General features: G+C 37.8%; 2 protein-coding genes across 2 annotated transcripts in view; both read right to left on the reverse strand.

Annotated features, from left to right (window-relative positions):
• The window catches only part of LOC137249840 (uncharacterized), a 56489-nt gene that overhangs the window by 25754 nt on the left and 10383 nt on the right, over positions 1-20352 (reverse strand). The gene's annotated exons all lie outside the window — the stretch shown is intronic.
• Positions 1-20352, reverse strand: part of LOC137249839 (protein unc-93 homolog A) — a 114317-nt gene that overhangs the window by 1505 nt on the left and 92460 nt on the right. The window contains exons 6-8 of the transcript XR_010952567.1: positions 5460-5622; positions 5163-5387; positions 12-192 (exon numbers count right to left, since the gene is read on the reverse strand). The gene's annotated coding sequence lies outside the window, so the exon portion shown is untranslated. The remainder of the gene's footprint in view (positions 1-11; positions 193-5162; positions 5388-5459; positions 5623-20352) is intronic.

Raw genomic sequence — 20352 nt, forward strand, 5'->3', positions numbered from 1 at the left:
TAAGCTCTTACAACAACGTGATCGGTGGCTACATCCCCGTGAAAGTAGTGTGGTGTTCCTCCTTGTATAAACGTAGGTACTGGATGTGCTCAACCGTGCAGTTTTCTTCTAATTTGAGCAAATGTATGTTCTTACAGCCACAGCAGGAATATTTGGGATATTTCTATCCTCACATCGTCAAAATCAAATTACCTAGAATGAAAAAGAAACTCATATCAGTAAAAATAGATTAAAAAGGCGATTTAGTCGCCACTACTTCGTATGCGCATTTCTCTGCGCTCCCTTTCGGCATGCATCAATTTCGTCATTACTATAAAGGCCATCTTGCTCACAGCAATCGAACAATATATTTGTCCGCAAATTCGTGGAACTAAATTCCTAATGGAAGGTTCCTCTCCAAAAACTCTGTTTACAGACAGTCTTTCGCCGTGAAAACGAGGGCAGTGAAACATTACATGTTCTGCGCTTTCCAATTCGGATGGACAGCTTGGACAGAAAGGATGCTCCTCTACCCCACGCTTATGTAGATATTCCTTGAAGCCACCGTGCCCGCTCAATATCTGTGTGAGATGGTAATTTAGTTCGCCTTGTTTTTGCTTGTACCATTACGCTATATTCTGGACTAGCATGAAGGTCCAGCGCTCTTTTCTCGAATCTTCCCACCTAACTATTGTTCGTGACCTTGCGCTTTTCTTAGCATCTTCATATGGTCGGCTGAATCCAATGCCATACAGATCGGCCATTTCACCTGAGAGTAGATCTACTGGGATTTTCCTGGATAAAACTGGATCGCGTCGTGGGAACAGCACATGCTATTCGTATAGCAGTAATGCGGTAGGCTGCTAGTATAACTTTTTGGTGGACCATTTTAGATCTGTGCCATACTGGTGCTGCATATAATATTATAGAGCTGGTTACGTTGGATAATGGCTGACGGGTAGCTTCGCTTGGGCCGCCGATGTTGGGCATTATTCGCGTTAGGGTTCCACTAACTCTATAGACTTTCTCACCCACCGCCCTGAAGTGCTCCCTAAAAGTTAGTTTTGAGTCAATGATTACTCCCTAGATATTTCAAGGAGGTCTGTGAATTTATTTGATAATCTCCTATGGTTAGGACCAACTCATCCACAGTCCGCTTTGAGCTCATCAGAACCACTTCTGTCTTATTGCTAGCCATCTCCAGCCCCGTGTTCGTCAACCATTCCTTTATTCTTCCCACGGCGTCATTACATAATGCTTGGAGCATATCAAGTTTCTTGGCCACTGCTACTACGACAATATCATCTGCATAGCCGACAATTTCCGTGCCTCCGGGAAGGTCGATTTGTAGCACCCCGCCATACATCGCATTCCAAAGAGTTGGACCTAGAACAGATCCCTGAGGGACACCGCCCGTGGTGTTGTGCTTTCTTAGTCCCTCATCTGTATCAAAAGGGAGTACTTTGTCGCTTAGATAGCTACAAATTATTCGGAGCAGGTACGGAACTTGTCTTGGGACACCCAAAGTGCACTCACGCTTCTCATGGCTCCAGCGGGTTAGCGGCTTCCTAGAACTTAAGCCACTTGCTGCTTCTAGATCTGACAGCTGTCAGTTGGAGTCTTAGCCCGGCAAGCGCAGGGCACGAGCACAGAACGTAATCGATCGTTTCCTCCTCCAACCCACACTTCCTACATCTGCTATCACTGACCAAGCCTAATTTAAAGGCATGTGACGCCAGAAAGCAGTGTCCAGTAAGAATACCCGTCATGAGTCTAGTCTACAGTTTAATGATAATGAAAATATAAGAATCAGTGTTTATGAATAACATATTTTAATTAATCTCTTACAACAACCTGATCGGTGGCTACATCGCCATGTAGGTAGTGAGGTGTTCCACCTTGTATAAACGTAGGTACTGTATGTGCTCAACCGTGCAAATTGACATTAGCAGTAATATTATTTACATAAACATAGCATGGTATTTGTGCAGGCCTCAATATAGCATACATTGGTTCAGTTCGGTGTGCACCAGCCACTGGTACAAACACTTTTGAATGCATAGCTTTCATATAGGATGGATGTCCAGCAGTGCTCCGGTTGTGCCAATATGTAATGGGCTGCTCCGTCTCTTGGAACGGCTGTATAGGTATAGGCGGGTGCAATGTATTACTAGTCTGCTCAAGATGGTATGGTACATATATAGCTCGAAGACGCCAGAGGGGATTGGAGCCAGAGTTTTCGGACCCAGAACCAAAATACCAGTAACTCTAAAAGCACATCCGAGCGGAAGTATTCGCCATAAGTTAGTGCGCTAAGCTGAACCTTCAGCGCTGATACCCCAATGAAACAATTGCCATACTCAGTCAGGCAGTCAGGTTCCACTAAAGGCATTTACGGCGTTCGAAATAAAGTCAGCACTGGTCCTTCAGTGCGTAGAAAAGCTGAATCAATTAGGGGCACGCAACGTAGTACTGTTGGCCTGTGTCCTAGGCCACAGGGTAGTGGAGGGCAATGAGCAGGCGGACTCAATGTTTAATTTGTTGCGTCTCTCCCACAAATTGTCAACCTCCCAGCAGATCTTTGCAGCGGGTCTGCGCCATACTCTCCTCTTCCGGGAAGGTATCGACCCCAATCCGGGTCCTTCTCCTGACCCCAGTACTGAGAAATGGGTTTGCTGCGTTTGTCGGAAAATAATCGTTTTAGGACGGTCATATATATAAGGGCCTGAAATATTTCAATGAACTTCCTAATCACATAAGAAGTAGTAATAACTTCAATACTTTTAAAAAAAAGTTTATTGGAGCATTGTAAAACCCTTCCAATAAGATAAAGTTTTTTTTTCTTTTATTTTTTTACATGATATACCGACACTGGAGCGCGAAAAGGGAATGGTAATATTGGTAGCAGCAAAATACAATGCATCCGGCCCTAAGGAAAAGAAAATCGGTGGCCACCTGTAACTCCAGACAGTTCCAACAACTAATTTCGCTGGAATTCGGTATTTCCAGCTGGTATTTACTGTTGCTGATCGGAATCACTCGCATTCCGAAAGCATTAATATAACAATAAAATTATATAACACAACAAAAATAACGAAAATAAGGCCAAATAAAAGTTGCAGCAGGGGGGATTGGAAACACGTCCTTTTCAACCTCCCATTATATGTTGAGCTGTGCTAATCGGAATCTTCATGCATTCCGACAGCGTCTTTAATAAACAAAGTTGAGGGGTTATTTTCAATTTCCAACATCCAAAGACATGTTTAGCTGCATTAATCGGAGACTAATACATTCCGACAGCTTAAAATACACATATAATTGAAAAATATAAGTTCCAAATTTTGTTGCCTTAAGCTGGGAGCACTGGAGGATTGGAAACGTCGTAATGAGTGGCTCCCAGACTCGTCCCTTTGTCACGCTAGTAAATATGCTGATCGGAATCACATGGCATTCCAACAGCATATTCAATAGAAATAAGTGATTATAACAATGAATTGTACTTAGTAGTTTAAGTTTTAGGCATAAACAGCCGTAATAATAAATAAATTAAATTAAAAAAATAAATACTCTTGTCAGTGTTTCACGTGCAAGGGATGGTTGCATCGGATAGGTTGCTCTGGGCTAGATTCCAAAATCCAGCGTCCTCCTAACTTTTATAAATCTTTTGTGGCTCTTGTTGTTCACGGCCTCATTACATTATGAGGCAATACAGCACCTGAGAACACAGCCGTATGAAGCTAAAAAACAGAAGCATGTCTTCAGTGAACTCCACAAACAGGCGTCGGACCTCTATGCCGGTGATTCCTGTACTCAAAGAACAAAACTAGCAGAGGAGGAACGCACTCTCCCTAGGGAAACGAGAGTAGTCACTCTAGCTCAACTTCGAGCTGGATAACGTAACTGGTTAAACTCTTACCTATCCAGAATCAACCCCGACATACAAAACATTGTCCTGCTTGTAATGTGTCCCCACATGTCACCAACCATCTCTTTAACTGTATTGTGGAACCAACGCCTCTAACACTCCTCTCATTATGGTCCACCCCTGTTGAAACAGAAAGTTTCTTTGGACTCCCGTTAGAGGACATTGATGACAATTTGTGATCGGTCGCACCTATTGGATGGGGCGAAGCACTGCTTCTACAACAACAGCAGGCGGACAACACGGAAAGAGATGCAGCAACTGCATGACCCATCGATCCCGAGCCGTTCCTGCCAGTTGGCCCACAGGGGCATTTATTAGCAGAAGGGAGGGAAAAGAGAGAACACTGGCGCAATATGCCAGGCCTGAGTCAATCTAAGTTACTGTTAGGGGGTTACAGCACAACTCGAATTAGGGCGTTAATAGGCCTCTCAAAAAGATAACCTAAGAACCCTAACGGCTATTCTTACAAGAAACTGTAGACTGAACAGTCACATGCAAAAGCTGGGTATAATATCGAACAACACATACCGATTTTGTGATGGATCAGCAGACGGTGGACCATATCCTTCTATATTGCGGCGCAATTTCAAGACGTAGGGCTAAGCTTATGGGCTCACCATGGCCAGAGCATTCCCACATTTAATCACTCAAGCAAAGAACACTGCTGGGGTTCATTAAGGAAGTCGGATAGGATGAGGTGCTGTGAAGGAGATGTGCAAGTCACTGTGCAATCCTCAATAAATTATCTATCTATCTACGTTCCGGTAACAAGCACCATTGTGGTACTAGCCCCACCATCGCGGGAACTATTGATATGACTACATTAAACCTTCTAGGGATTGAATATTAATAATGCCGGCAATGCGAAAGTCTGCTAAAATGTACCATTCTCCATTGAATGCTCGATATACATATAACTTTCCACGTTTTGAAACAGTGATGAAAAGAGCATAATTTACAAAAATTTTAACTGGCTGTGGGTAGTAAGGTGTTGATGTCCTCTCTTAACGCAATGTAATGACAACTGCGATGCAGGGAAAATGACAAAAATCTTGCAAATCTACTGATAATAACTAATTAATGCCTCCCCTTCTATGCAGTTCTATGCATACATACATATATATTTTTCTCTCCAAACGCTAATTAAAAAAATTAATTGGTTTTCTCATGAACTTCGAACTCTGTCGTATTTGCATTCTTCAGTTGATTATCAACAAAAGCATGACAAATTATTTAATATGGTAGCCAATTTACTTACCCTTTCTGGTGCGATGATTCCTGGACAATCGGGCCTGACTAGACGCGATTTTTTTTGCCTTAAGAGAGCGTGCTTAACGCGAACCATATCATGTTATGGCACACCTTTGCAAAAAATCAAAGCCATTTCTGCTTCTAATGCTTCTGGAATAGCAGCAGCAGCTCCCGGTGGCGCCACATAAATAACAGTTACATGCCGATCAGTTGCCTTTTTTGCTCCGGCTACCTATTCAATTTTAATTCACATTACATTATCTACTAATGCAATTTTTAATCACTACAAATCAATATAAATTACCGAAGCAAATACTGGCAAACCAGTTTGGTACCGTATTCCAAAGCATGTTGCTTGTAAAGTACCTTGTATCCTTGGCAAATGACACGTGAATCTGCATTTAGTTGTAGATTTCCTTTGATTTTGGCATATTCTGAGCTGAATCGCAACCCGGCGGAGATGCTATCTATTAGAATAATATAACATTTTTTTTATTATTTAAAAATGCACATACGTATGAATGAAAATCAGAAGGTAAATAATGTTGTTGTTGTTGTAGCGATAAGGACACTCCCCGTTATCGACTTTGTTGGTCCTTTGCCGGATGCAGATCGGGTACGTTCCGGGAACCATTAAGGTACTAGCCCGACCATATCGGGAGCGATTTAGTTGACATGAAACCTTGTAGGCCATCCCGTCGATTCTATACAACTTAATATGGTATGGTGAATTAAAAGACGGTGCACCACCTAATTTTTATCAAAAATTATCAAACGTGGAATCAAAAGGCGCGCCTCGATCTCCGTTTTTATTATTATTTGATATTTTTAAATTAGGTGGTGTACCGTCTTGTAAAACGTTACCCTTAATATTATTTTGGGCGAAGGCCGCCAACGCAAAAAGATGGTCTCTGCAGCAAAATTTTTAATTTCCGTCACATGTCACAACTAAAATTAACTTAATGTTATTTTGGGCGAAGGCCGCCAACGCAAAAAGGTGTTTTTAATTTCCGTCACATGTCACAACTAAAAGCACAAGATATTTTTCGTTGGAAATAAATATATTTTTTTGCGATTCAATGTTTTTTTTTTTTTTTTTGGTTTAAAAATTTGTTGGCCAGAGAGTATGTCTCCACACGCCAGGTATTTTCTCTTGTTTGGTAAATCTGCGATTTTATTAACTACACGAAAGTGTAGAATTACGCTTATATTTGCTAATTTGTGACCTTTCTCGTTTGTTGTCAAGGTATTTTTCGGGAAATTCTGCTTGCTACACGAGCGTGTACGTAATGTGTTTATATATCCAAATATGAACTAATGTGCTTGCCAGCGTGTTCGTTCCAATCCATTGTGTACAATGTGCCAAAGGCCAAGGCTGGTGATGCCATATTGTGGTTCAGTAGTATATCGTATTTCTTGTAGTGCATTTAATTTTTATTTTTATCCTTTTTCTTTTTTTTTTTTTTGATTGTTTATTTGATATTATTGGGATTAAGGGGATACATGGGAGTAGGTGATGCTCGGTGTCAGCACCTTAGGAGCCTCAATGGTCTAAATAGATATATGCGAAACATCTTTTGATGTTAAATTTAGGTATTTTGTTTATTTTAGAAGGTTAATTTAGCTTTCGTATAGAACTATGCCAGTTGAGTGATTCTTTCCGGGTCAAAACCCCGAAAAATCTGCTCAAAGGTGGTGTAGTTGTTCAAGATGTTAAAGCCTCCTCGGACGTGTTCAAGGAGTCTGCATTTAAAAGTTTTGTGGGTGTAATTGCTTGTCTCCCCACATTCGCATAAGTCAGAATCAAGAATGTTAACTTTGTGCAGGTACGCACTGTCATAGGTGCTCCCAACGAGAATTCTATTTAAGGTCTTGATTTGTTTTGGGTTTAGGTTGCATTTTCGAAACCATGTTTTGTTTGGTTTGTTCGGAAAGAGTTTGGTGAAAAGAATTTGTTTGTCTGTCGCGTAGTTTAGTACATCTTCGTACCATTTGTCCATGATTTGGTTTTTTATGACTCTAAGGGTTTCTTCTTTGGAAAGGTTGACTATTATTGTATTATCACAGTTTAGTGCATTTTTTGCAAGGGTGTCGGCTTTTTCATTCCCAGTGATACCTTTGTGACTGGGAGTCCATATTACATCAACTTTATCAAAATTGTTGTCACTTATTAGTTCGTGGATTTTTAAGGTATAGTAGTTTTGTGTGCGATCTTTGGAGAGGAGTTGGCAAGCACCTAGACTGTCTGTGAAAATTACAACATCACTATAGTTCTTATCCTTGGCCTGCCGCAGTGCCATATAAACCGCAACTATTTCTCCGAAACATGATGAGTATTTGAGGTTTAGTTTGAAAGTAAATTCGGTATTGTCTGTGTGGTTGTATATTCCACAGCCAGTTGCAGTGGTACCTACAGACGCATCTGTGAAAAAAATTTTGTAGTTGAGGCTTGTGTATTCGTTAAGAAAACTGGCATACGTTGATGGTATAATAATGGGGTTTAGGTTGGACTTTTTGTCTGGTAGGGTTGATGTAATTACTTTTAGGTTTGACGAGGATACGGATGAGTCCACTGTTTGAAATCTGTCAAGAATTAGTTTGAACTCTTTATATATCTGGGCGTAGCTAGATTTGGCATTTGGGTTGTTGACTAGCGTTTGCATGAAATTGAAATCCATGCTAATGTTGTTTGTTATTTCTTTGGCAGTGACCCATTTGCCTCTTTCTTTGGGTGGGAGTTCGTTAGATAGTGCGTATATCAAAGGCACTGGGGTTGCTGGGGTGTGGCCTAAACATCTCCGAAGAAAGCTGTTTTGGTATGTTTGTATTTTTTTGTTTGTTGTTTTAGCGCAATGTGAAGTGGATGATCTACAATATTCAATTTTACTGCGTACTATGGATTTGTAGAAGTTTAGAGCAACTTGTGGATGTAGTCCCGATTTAATGGATGTAATAGATTTGAACAGGTTTGACGCACTGATGTGCCTACCCAGGAATTTAATGTTTCGTACCTGCTGCAGGGATCCGCTTTGATACGTGATATCGAAGTTTGAGTTGTTACTTTGGTTTAAAGCCATAACCTTTGTTTTGTCGGGGTTGAATGACAAATTGAGTTGTTGACATAGATTAGAGATGTGGGTGAGTTTGGTTTGTAGGTTTGCTGCGGTCTGTTGCAGGTTTTTGTGCGATGACATAAGGATAAAATCGTCCGCAAATTGGTACAATTTTGTGTTTCCGTCCTCAATAATGTGCAAATTTTTTGTATAGAGATTGAACAGACAGGGGGAAAGGCAGCTTCCTTGTGGGAGTCCATCGTTTGTCATTAGTTTCTTTTCCTAGTTGTAAGCTTCTGCAGGCTAGGAAGTTTGTGATCCACCTGATGTAGTGTTCCTCTAGGTTTGTATTTTCTAAAATGCTTTTGAGGCGTTTGATGCTCACACAGTTGTACGCATTACTAATGTCCGTCGAACAGATGAGGACTTTGAGACCCTGATCTTTAACAACTGTGGCTTCATGTAATAGGTAGTTGATACATACTGTTGCTGATTTTTTTTCCTGTAGGCGAAAGAGTGATTGGGAAGAATTTGATTTGCTTCTATGAACTTGGAGATTCTATCCTTGATGCATAGGTTTATGCATTTCATGAAAACGGGTATAAGTGAAATGGGTCTGAAGTTATTTAAATCACTTAGGTCTTTGCCTTTCTTAGGGATGGGAACTATCTTCGTTGTTCTCCATTTTTCGGGTATTTGATTTGTAAGGAAGGCATTATTTAACGCAGTTCTTATGTTATTGAGCATTGGATCCGGTAGGGCTCTTGGCATCGCATATGTGATGCCATCCACCCCTCCCGCAGACTTCTTCCTTTTGCTAGTCAGGATATCTTTGAGTTCCTCAAAGCTAATCGCGAGTGAGTTTATTGGGATTGTTTCAATGTTAATCGGGAGGATTTCTGATGAGGGGACTTGCTCTTTTAGAATTTGAAGATAGTCCTTATCGTTGTCCGGGGACCATCCGAGATTGTTGGAGTTTTTGAAGTCACCCCTCATAGCCTTGACAAATCTCCAAGATTCCTTCGCGGATGGATCTGAGTTAAGTTCTTTGATTTTTGCTTCAAAGCTTTTTGTCTTGGCTAATCTAACTTCCTTCTTCCAGTCCTTTTTGGTATCCTGTAGGGCTTGTAGATTTTCTGGTGTGGGGTGGGTTCTACATTTTTTAAAAGCGATTTTAAGGAACCGATTCTTTCGTGATTGATTGTGGAAAATATATTGCACAAATTATTAGATTTGGTTTGAGGTTGGTTGTTTTAATTATAAGGATGTCCTTGTCTGTACTGTAGCTGATTTTGTGAAATTGTATTGTCTTTTTTAAAAGAATTGCGACTCCACCGTAGCCGTCATTTCTGTTTTTCTCCAGGATGTTGTAGTTTATAATGTTTCTATGAGTTTGTTCCTGATTGGTGAATACCTCACTCAGGCAACCTATATCTATGTCATTCCGATTTAGGTGGTATTCTGTGGTATTATGTGTTTATGTTGGCTTTGAGAGATTGGCAGTTATATTGTAGAATTTTCAGCGCGCCTTTTGTGAAGGTTAAAATGAGAGGACGTCTGCCCTTGTTTGTATTGCAAGGATATCTTCATTTAATGCATTTGCATGAAATTTTTCTTTTATTTTAGCCATTTTTGCCAGGGCATCTCCCTTTGTAGACTTTGGAACAGATCATTTATCATCTTTTACATCTCTGTGACTCTTCCCTTAAGGTATTCTGTTGTGTTGTATACTGGCACTGTTTTATTTTTTTCCCTAAATTCTGTGGTCCGCTGGTTCAGTTTTTTTTAGTGTTGGCTTTTTGAGCTACTGTGTTGTACCTAATTTTTGTGAGTTTTCTGTTTATTGTGAGGTCCCTGTCAATTGTATTGTTCGATGTACCTGGCAGATAGGGAAACTGTGTGTCATCGACTGCCAGTAGTGAAAATTGGGTAGATCTGTCCGAGAAGTATGTGTCTAGAGTTTCGCGTCTAGAGATTATTTTTATGTTTTTTACGAAATTTATTGTCTGTTCCATTTCCCATGCCAAACATTTCAATTTGTCCGTTGAAATGTGTTCAGTGCTTGTGCAAAGAATGCATTTTTGTGCGCAGTTGTCGTTGCTGCATTGGGGGAGGCCACACTTGATGCAGCGTTTCTTGGATTTACATGAGTTTTGAACATGGCCAAGCCTACCGCAGTTTAGACATTGACGTAAGGGGGGAACAAAGAAGGCAACTGGAATTCTGGCATAGTCCAGTGTAATGATGCTTGGTATGTCGTTTCCAATAAAGCCTAATTTAACTGTTGTTGTCGGTAGAAGTGTATTTTGAGTGTGGTTTTTGCGCATAAAACGCTGAACTGAGTTAATTGGTATGTGGGATTGTATATGTAGTTTTAATTCTTCCTCGTCGTAAGTTATTGGAATGTTTCTAATTACTCCATAGGTTTCAAAAGCGGATCTGGTGCAAAAGGTTTAAGACCTATTTCTTTAATTTGTTGTTGAGTAGAAAATTATTTGCAGCGGCAGCATTTTTAAAAATAATTTTGTATAGCGATTTGCCTATGGCATAAATGAGATGGATGTCTTTGATTTTAAGATGTTTTATGCAGTTGAATAGATTCAGGCCATTTGTAATTTTTTCGTTTGTCATTTCTCTGCACGCTGATGACTCAACAAGTACGAAGTATATGCCGTTGTAATTAGGTGGGTATAAGACAATGGTCGTATCTGTATTTCCCCTTTGTGCGTGATTGTGATTGTATGTGCTTTCATTTTGTCTTTCTTGTACGTTGTTCGTATTGTCCATATGTGTACCAGTAAGATTTTTTGGTGTGTTTTTTGTACCGTTATTAATGGCGGGAGCCATTGCGTCATTTCTTTTTTCCATGTCTTTTTTTCTAACCTCATTTTTTTTCTCGCAGGATGCTAATGAGGATTTTGCTTTCGTAAAATCCTGCATCTTGACTATTTTAATAAGCTTTTGTTCCGTTTCTTTTTTCGCTTTTGTAGATTTTGCGTTTAACCATGCAAAATTGTCCGTACCCTGTGATTCCCTCGATGTGGATGTCGAGGGCGTCGTTTCGGGTTTTGATTTCTTTCCAGTCAGCATTTTTAAGAAAATGTGTAGTTTAGAAAAGAAATGGAACACGTATAAAGGTTAGGGCCTAGACTACACCACCTCTACTTGCTAAACTTTTTGGTTTTTTGAAAAACAGAATCACTCACCTGGTTAGGTTTCAAAGAAAAAGACAAATGCCCTGATGGGACTCCGTTTAATTATGTTTTATGTTGGCACCTAAGGAAGAGGAGTCACTTGCGCGCAGACACGTCCACGTACTTTGTTTGCAAGATTGGGAGAGGACTCTATTAGTATTATGTGTATTATTTAATTTATTGCACTTTTTAAGGTTGTTTTACACCATTCAATCAACTTTTTGTCAAGATTTTAAAAATTCACCCACGTGCGTGGGTTTTGCGACTCCTTGCAGCGGCAGTTTTGAGCTGGTTATTTGTATTTGCAGACGCTTTGATTCACTTGTTTGCTTCGTTTTTATTGTGATTTCAATATATTAAAAGCAATTGCAATTGCAATTGTAAAGTCCGATTATAAAAATTTTGAGTGTGCTTTATGACTTTTTCTTTCGTTCGGCGGACTTGAAAATTGAGCGTTTTTCTTTAGTGAAAATTTTTTATGGCTGTTCTTTTTTCTAGCAATTCAGCTTGGTCAATTAATTTTGTTAAAATTTTGTAAAAATAAACGTGGAAATAGCTGTCAACACGTGCTACCGCCGTATGCCGAGAGCGTTTTTCTTTATAGAAAATTTTTTTATGGCTGTTATGCCCTCTTCTCTAAATTTTGTTATGAAACACGTGCAGAAATGCACATTTTCATTATTTTAAAATATTTTTACCAATAATTTTTATGAAAGCTTTCGGAAATTATAATTTTTCTCGATTTACCTCACTGCACAAACACGTGGTTCGATTTTTCAACACTTTTTTGTATCACCTTCTTTATTTTCACAATGTAAGCGTTTTTCTTTATAGAAAATTTTTTATGAAAACGTTTTCTTTAGCAAGGTGCTATATCGTTCGTCTGCTTCGGCTGAAGTGGTTTCAATGTTTTCCGGAATAATTAATGAACTGTCATTTCGATGACAGCATGAAACGTCGATGTGTTAGTGGAGAGCGAAAAAAGCTTTGAATGTGTGAGTGAACTGGTTACCTCCGTCTTGTAGGGTAGATTTCCCAAACACATTTTTCCCTTCGATACTCGGTAATTAAGAACAAATTTTAGATAATCGATTTTTTTCATAGAAAAAATACCACCTCTAGTATGTAATCTCTAACTGGAAGAACGAAATAAAACGTGATTTAACAATAATCTAGTTCCTAGAGATGGAACATATGTAAAAGCCTAGATTATCTATTGAGGATGTATAGTAGATTAGTGCATGTTTAAACGATGTCTTATAAACCTTTTTTAAAGTAAAGTTCATTTCAAGAAACGGAAACCAAAATGATCTCGTCGGGCGTTATTAGATACGGAACAAGAACAAGTATCAAATGATTGTTTTTGATTTCAGAAAACACTGCTGTTGATCAGTCTTTGAGTGATAATTTTCTGGACCGTACAGAAAGTAGTGTCGATCTACACAACGGTACTAATTATTATTAAATTACTGAGCAGAAATTTTTCTGTCTACATTTGCTCAACGTGTTATTCGTCTGTCTGGAAGTTCTTTGAAATTATGAATAAAATTTTCCTCTTAATATGATTGTGAAGTGTAAAAAACAATTTAAGAAGTCCTTTTCCTTAAAATTTAAGGATAGTTATTTCATTTGGCAGGCTCAACTCGCCGTTCAGAGAATACAGTTCTATTACTCAACTGATGGAAACATGTTTACGACGTATCAACAAAAATAGTGTTCTCTGTAAGCGGCTAATGTCGACCTTTCGATAATGAACTGAGGTATCGACACAACGAGTGTCGACTATAGAATTATGGAAAGCCACCCAGTATATTATTGGCACGGATATTGGCATCACTAAGCTATACCATCACTAAGACGATGCTAAGGCCATGCTAAGCCGTATTTACGTCAATAATCAAATTATGTATACACATATATAAGGCAGCCGAGAGATGTCACACACAGATGCATTTACTTATACGCCTATGTGTGTGCGAGACACTGTAAACTACAAACTCACATACATCTGAGAGACGCTGAAAAGTAGACAATTGTAAACAAGTAGAAACTATATGAGAACTATAAACACACGAAATAGTTGGTAAGTTCTGGAAATAGAAGAGCCTAGATGTATGCAGCGTAAACTATAAAAGCGGCGCAAGCGAGTAAGAAGTAATTCAGTTTGATTTGAGTTTCGATTAAGACGATATCTAGCGAGCAATAGCAGTATTATTTTGAGTGTCAGTTTCATTTAAGCTATCAGTTTAGTTATTAAGCCAGCTAATTGCAAAGTATAAGTGTTATTGTGAAGTACTTTAATAAAGGCCATTTTTCATTATTGAATATTGGAGTTATTTATTCAACAGTTTAGTGATACGAACTTAGCAAAAAGGCAAACAAGAGGATTTGCAGTAAATTCGTTACAGTATTTATCCTCATAATTTAATACTTTAATTTAAATGACGTGAAACGTGTTTTTTTTTTTGTTTGTAATAAAATTTATTTGGGATACTTTTATTTTAAGCATGCACTTACACATGTACTCACCTTATTTAATTCTGACAACTGTATATTTTTATTGATGTCCTATAAATTTCAATAACCTACATACCTCTTGATAACCTGAAAAAGTCGTTTTGCTTGCGATGTCGATAGATTATACAAAAGATTTGAGATTTTTAACAGATAATTAATTTTTATTAGCTCTTTCTTTGCATTTTAAAATATGCACAATACATATAAACACTTTTTACACTGTTACATACATACAAACGATTAGTCTCTAACGAACAGTGGCGGTTGAACAAAATTTCACTAGCATTACAATATTTTTTTTATTAAAGACACATTTCATGTTTTCTCAAATTACTTACATTCACTTACTTATACTATGTTCAAACAGAAAAATAAATTGAGGCAATTTCGATTTAAATTGAGTGGTGTTCATACAACTCAATTTAGCTTACAGAAGCTGTTTTTTTTTGCAAGCGAGCTTGAAAAAAACGCTTCAACTAGCTAAACAGTTTCATTATGGCAAAACCATACAGATGGTGGAAGTTTATCAGCTAATTGTTACTTTTTTAGCTGCTATGACATTTCTACTTTTAGCGCAGTATGTTTTTGACACTCAACCAGAGAATTACAAAAATAAAATACATGAAATGCGTGTGTTTGTTTGTATGTATGTCACCCTGCCACCACGCTGTTATTTTGTTATTTTTGTTTATCTGCACATTCGTATGTTCATTTCATTCGCTCGTTCACAATAGTGCCCTATTTTTGAATATGCAACACTATACAACACTATCAATCAGGTCGACAATTACCTAAGCGGTTTCAACTGACACCGCTTAACCAACTCAACTGACTGTCAAAATGTGCGTGTTAGTATTAGGCAAATGGAATGGAATGAAAACATAAAACTTTGCAATTTTGTGTGTTGTAAGAAAATGTGTTCAATGTTTCGATTTACTTTTGAGTTTGCCATCTTTTTTTGACAATCCCTACTACAGTGAAATGAAAAAAAAAAATCGGCTGATGAGATGAGGCACCCATATAGTTGAACCATGCGTAAAAATTACGTTTAAATTTACTCAATAAACACACTTTACAAGGTTGCATTTGCAGTTTGAAACAATTTATTACGCAATTTTTTTTAAATTGACAATTTATTATTAAAATTTATTATATGATAAATTGCGTAATAAATTGCCCAAATGGTATAAATTGCCAATTTGCTGTGTGTTTGTATATAGTATTATGCTTACTAGTATAGTTATATATGTTTGTAATTTATTTGCTTACACATAACTGCGGTTACAGCCGAGTGTGTCGTTTTCTTAATTTACCTAACATTGTGTTGACATATAAATAAATAAATGTTACAATAATTATTACATACAACTATTATGCGCAAGTGTGTGTATATTTACTATTATTTTCTTACTTGTATTTGTGATTTTTATTATGTGTTGTTTGTATAAATTTAATTTTACTCTATAAACTTATGCACAAAATGTTAACATCTCCGATTAGACTTTTAAGAATTCCTAAATTACATTCATATAGATTCGCTTTTATTTATTTTATTTTTTTAATTTTAATTTATTGAATAACGTTTACATACAATTATTGTGCTTTACGTTTTACATCTTTTTCATAAATATAAAAAATTGTGTACAAAAATGTCCGGGTCGGGACAAACATATAATGAGGGACGCCGTACGAAAATGCAATTTAACAACGCTTTCTAGAAAATGATTTTTGACTCGACTTTGTTTCAAATTTTAAGCAGTTAAAGAGCATTTCAGCAAATTTAAAATTTCTTTACTTAAACAGTAATACATATGTATATGTAGTGACAGCTCAATTTGAAATCTCCCTTACAACACAAAGACCAGAGGAGGGGGAAGCATAGAACAGGCCGTTTTTGGAAAAAGTATTACATATAGTATTTTTTTGTATTTTTTAAATAGTTAACTATACTACTTAGCCACATATAGAGTTAGCAGACATGATTTATTCAAGTCCAGGGAAGCCTACTTTCTCGGAAAAATCCAGCAGCCTTAGTAGATGCCTTGCTGATTCTGCATCAAACTATAGATCCCGCCAATTAGTGATTGTAGATAGGAAGCCATCCTGTATTACCCCTCGTTCATTGTAACATAGCATTGCCGTTTTGTTCGTAAACTGGCGTGATGCCTACCGATCATTCTGTTAGTTCGCAACCCACATCTTTAGAATTAATTCTGCTGATGCGGGAGAAGTATGACGTATATAGGGTTAGAGAAGGAACACAAATTGCGGTCCTCTATTTGAAGACTTGCCCCTAAAAACCTGACATATCTTTCTTAGCTCTTTGCCTTACGTAGCGTGCAAAATGAAATACTGTCTAAATAAGACATCACTCAATAATAATAATAAAGGATAATGAGGGATAATTTAAATTATTAAGGGGACTCATTTAACCTTATAAAATGTGTAAACGTATACATTTATTTATCTAGTGCGTAAATGAACTGTCAAATTTTGTATGAAAAATCATTTACACAATTTGTATGAATTTACGTGCACATTCTACGGTGTAAACGCGGTAAACTCAATGGAATGCAACCTTGCAAGCATTACAGCCGTCATTTTCATCAGAAATCTGCAACATCAGCAAGTCATTTACAAGAATATCTTAGTAAAAACGTTTTAATTTTGATTTTTTACTTAATCTTGGCATTTTTTCATCATAATTAAACGAACCTTCGCGCTGTTCGGACGTGTTTCTAACCGCTCGCTTGTGTTTTTGTAAATTCTAAATCATTTTTGATTGTTTTTGCTTTAGTTCAATACGTAATACAAAATGCCGTGTATTTGTGGAAATAGGGTCGATCGCGGTCAACCTAAAATTCAATGCGCTAAGTGCAGTGAACTTTTTCATTTGCATTGTACCGGTGTTTTGGCTACTGATCTCGAATATTTGAGTTAAACCAATAGTGCTTTCTATTGCAAGGTTTGTGCATGTGAACGACGTCGCTCTATTCGCTCGCCACCCCCCACTGTCAGTGCTACATCAACAATAAATACAACTGAAAATACAGTAATTGATTTGTCTGCGCTGTGCAATGACTCAATTGTCGATGCTGTAAACAATGATAATGAGCGAAGTGTTGCTAATAATGTTAATATTGAACAAACACTAGTATCTTTAGTGAGTGAAATTAACCTGCTTAAAGCTAAGAATGCAGAGCTCATAACCGCACTGAAGTTATCACTCGACGATGGCCATCGTTTGCGTGCGATTGGCAAGCAGAGATTCGCTCTGATTTTAAATACCTTTATGACAACAACACTGCTGTCGCAAATGATGTGAAAGTCTTGAGAGAAGATTTTGCGAAGTTTCATGTTAAACAGCCATTGCCTTTTAACAGCTTTCGTTTTCGCTCTTTGTCTGACACTCATCTTCATGGCGCTTCATCAACACATTCTAACATACATAGAACATCATTAAATATTAATGAGATAAATTCTGCTCCTGTATCTAAAGCGGTGGTCAACAGCATTGGTCGCGCTAAAGCTAGTACCTATGCTTCTTCTTTAGTTAAAAATAATAATAACAATGACACGCACAACAAAACTGCAAACAATACTACATTAAAAACCAATAACACAAAGCATGCTGTTGAGTCACAGTATGTTGATGAGGGTAATAAAGGCAAACGTACAGGTGTTAGCAAACGTCGTAAGAAGTCGACCACAGTGGGTTCGTCAGCTGCATCTACATCAAATTCTGCATCTACATCAACTTCAACATCAATTTCTGCTTCGACAGTGGGCTCATCACCTGCATCTACGTCAACTTCTGCATCCACATCAACATCTATTTCTGCTTCGACAGTTTCCGTGGTGCAACCTGTTGGTCCTAGGGAGGTGACTGCCGTTCCGCCTCGCAGAGCAATTTTTGTTTCTCGGTTGCATGCTTCATTGACTGTCGATGATATTTCAAATTATATATGCTCTAAACTTAATATTAATAATTCTAGTGTTGAAGTTTTCAAATTTAACTTTAAATATGAAAGGGAAATTTCATCTTTTAAAATAACTGTGCCACACCTTTATGTTGATAGTGTTCTTGACAGTTCTTTTTGGCCGGAGCATTCTGTGGTGCATTTGTACAAGAGAAATACCAATATAGTGCCAAAAAACTCTATTACCTTCACCGCGGGTACAGCAAAAAAGTAGTCACCGACTCACTCTCTATAGTCGTTCATTACCAAAATGTTCGTGGTTTACGATCTAAATTAAATACCTTTTTTCTTAACAGTTTCGCTTTTACAGCGCAGGTTGTTGCTTTCACCGAGACCTGGTTAAAACCTGACAATTTTAACGCTGAGCTTTTTTCAAGTAACTACTTCGTTTACCGGCGTGATCGTATATCTAGAGCAGGCGGTGTTCTTATTGCTGTGGACTCAAGTCTTTCATCCGAGTTGCTGTTGTCGGACAACGCATTTGATATTGTGTTTATAGCAGTAAAGATTTCAATGCGATGTTTTAACTTATATATTTGTTGCTCATATATTCCGCCCCGGTCGGATATGTATGTTTACAATTGCCATAATTTAGCTATTCGAAACTTGTACTCTCAGTTGCGAGACAAAGATCGCTTAGTCGTTCTTGGTGATTTCAACTTACCCTCGGTAAATTGGATTAGCTTGAGCGACTCAAACACTTTGACTCCCACCTGTCAGCATGATTTCGTTAAGACTATTTTAGATACATCTCTCGTACAGATCAACAATGTTTTAAATTGTAAAAACAAGATTCTTGACCTGGTATTTGTGGATGAATCAGTGGGTATTGCTCTCAATCGTATTTCTCCTTTATCTTTTCCAGAAGATCCCTTACATCCTACGCTTGAAATAGAAATTGATATTATTCAGCCTCCTATGGAGCTGTGCTTTACAAAATTAAAATCTCGATCCCGCTCAAGATGTTTTTATAAGGCGGACTTCATAAAACTCAACGAATTGATTGCTACTCATGACTGGTCAGATCTTTATTCGAGTAAGGACGTCAACTCAGCGACTTCATTATTTTACGGTATTCTTGATGGCTTCTTTGAAAGCTGTGTCCCCCTTCGATGTGTTAGTGCTGGAACAAGTAAACCACCTTGGTTCACAAGACAACTTATTAGACTCAATAATGTTAAATCTAGGCTTTATAAACGTTTCAAGAGATCAGGATCGTCTGCCGATTTTTCTAAATATTCGGTTGCTCGTTGCAACTTTCATTGTCTAAACCAACAATGTTATAAATTGTACTTAAGCAGTTGTAAATTTCAATTTTTCAACAATCCGAAAAGATTTTACAGTTTTGTTAATTCCAAGAGGAAAACATCTGGTTTTCCAGCTACTTTTTCTTTTGGTTGCAAGAATGCTAGTTCTGATAATGATATTGCGGAATTATTTGCAGAATTCTTCAGGTCGACCTACTCATCTAAACGTTTTCAACCCGGTCAACACTCCTACAACTTGGAAAGTTTTAATTGCATTCCTAATCCAGTAATTGATAAGAATACTGTTCTTCAGAGCCTTCTCGGTTTGAAACCGATTTTTTCTCCGGGTCCAGATGGTGTTCCTAGTTGTGTACTCAAATACTGTGCAGTTAACTTATCTGAGCCGATACATAAATTATTCCAATTATCTGTGGAATCTGCCACTTTTCCATTGATTTGGAAGAAATCATTTATTATACCTTTACACAAAAAAGGTAGTAGGTCTAGTATCGAGAACTATAGAGGTATAGCTAAGCTTTCAGCTATTCCCAAAACATTTGAGCGAATAATTACATGTCAACTTCAACACATGTGTAGCTCCATATTATCGCCCTGCCAGCATGGGTTTGTGCCGCGTAGATCAACTACTACCAACTTGCTAGAGTTTACTTCTTTTGTAATGGATGGATTTTTAAACAATAGGCAAACGGATGTGATCTATACCGACTTCAGTAAAGCGTTTGACTCTGTCAATCATGAGCTTTTAGTTTACAAACTTGATTTACTTGGATTTCCAAAGCATTTGCTTGCATGGCTCGAAAGCTATCTCGCGAATCGGACTCAACAAGTTTTGTTTAAAAACAGCTTTTCTAGGTTGTTTGATGTAACGTCTGGTGTGCCTCAGGGTAGTCATTTGGGTCCGTTACTTTTTACCTTGTTTATAAATGACTTACCACAAACTCTCATACATTCCCGAACTCTTATGTATGCAGATGATGTTAAACTTTGTTACTCATACTTGCCTTCGGAGTCTTCCCGTGTGGAGTTTCTTCAGGCAGACTTGGACTCATTTCAATGTTGGTGTACTGCAAATTTACTAGTTTTGAATTGCTCGAAGTGTAAACTAATGACATTTCACCGAGTGAAGCCAAGTTTGACATCGTATACGTTAAACAGCACGCCTTTGGAGCGTATATCTGTCGTAAG

This window comes from Eurosta solidaginis, chromosome 4 (genome assembly GCF_040869045.1).
Source record: "Eurosta solidaginis isolate ZX-2024a chromosome 4, ASM4086904v1, whole genome shotgun sequence".
Taxonomy (NCBI): Eukaryota; Metazoa; Arthropoda; class Insecta; order Diptera; family Tephritidae; genus Eurosta; species Eurosta solidaginis.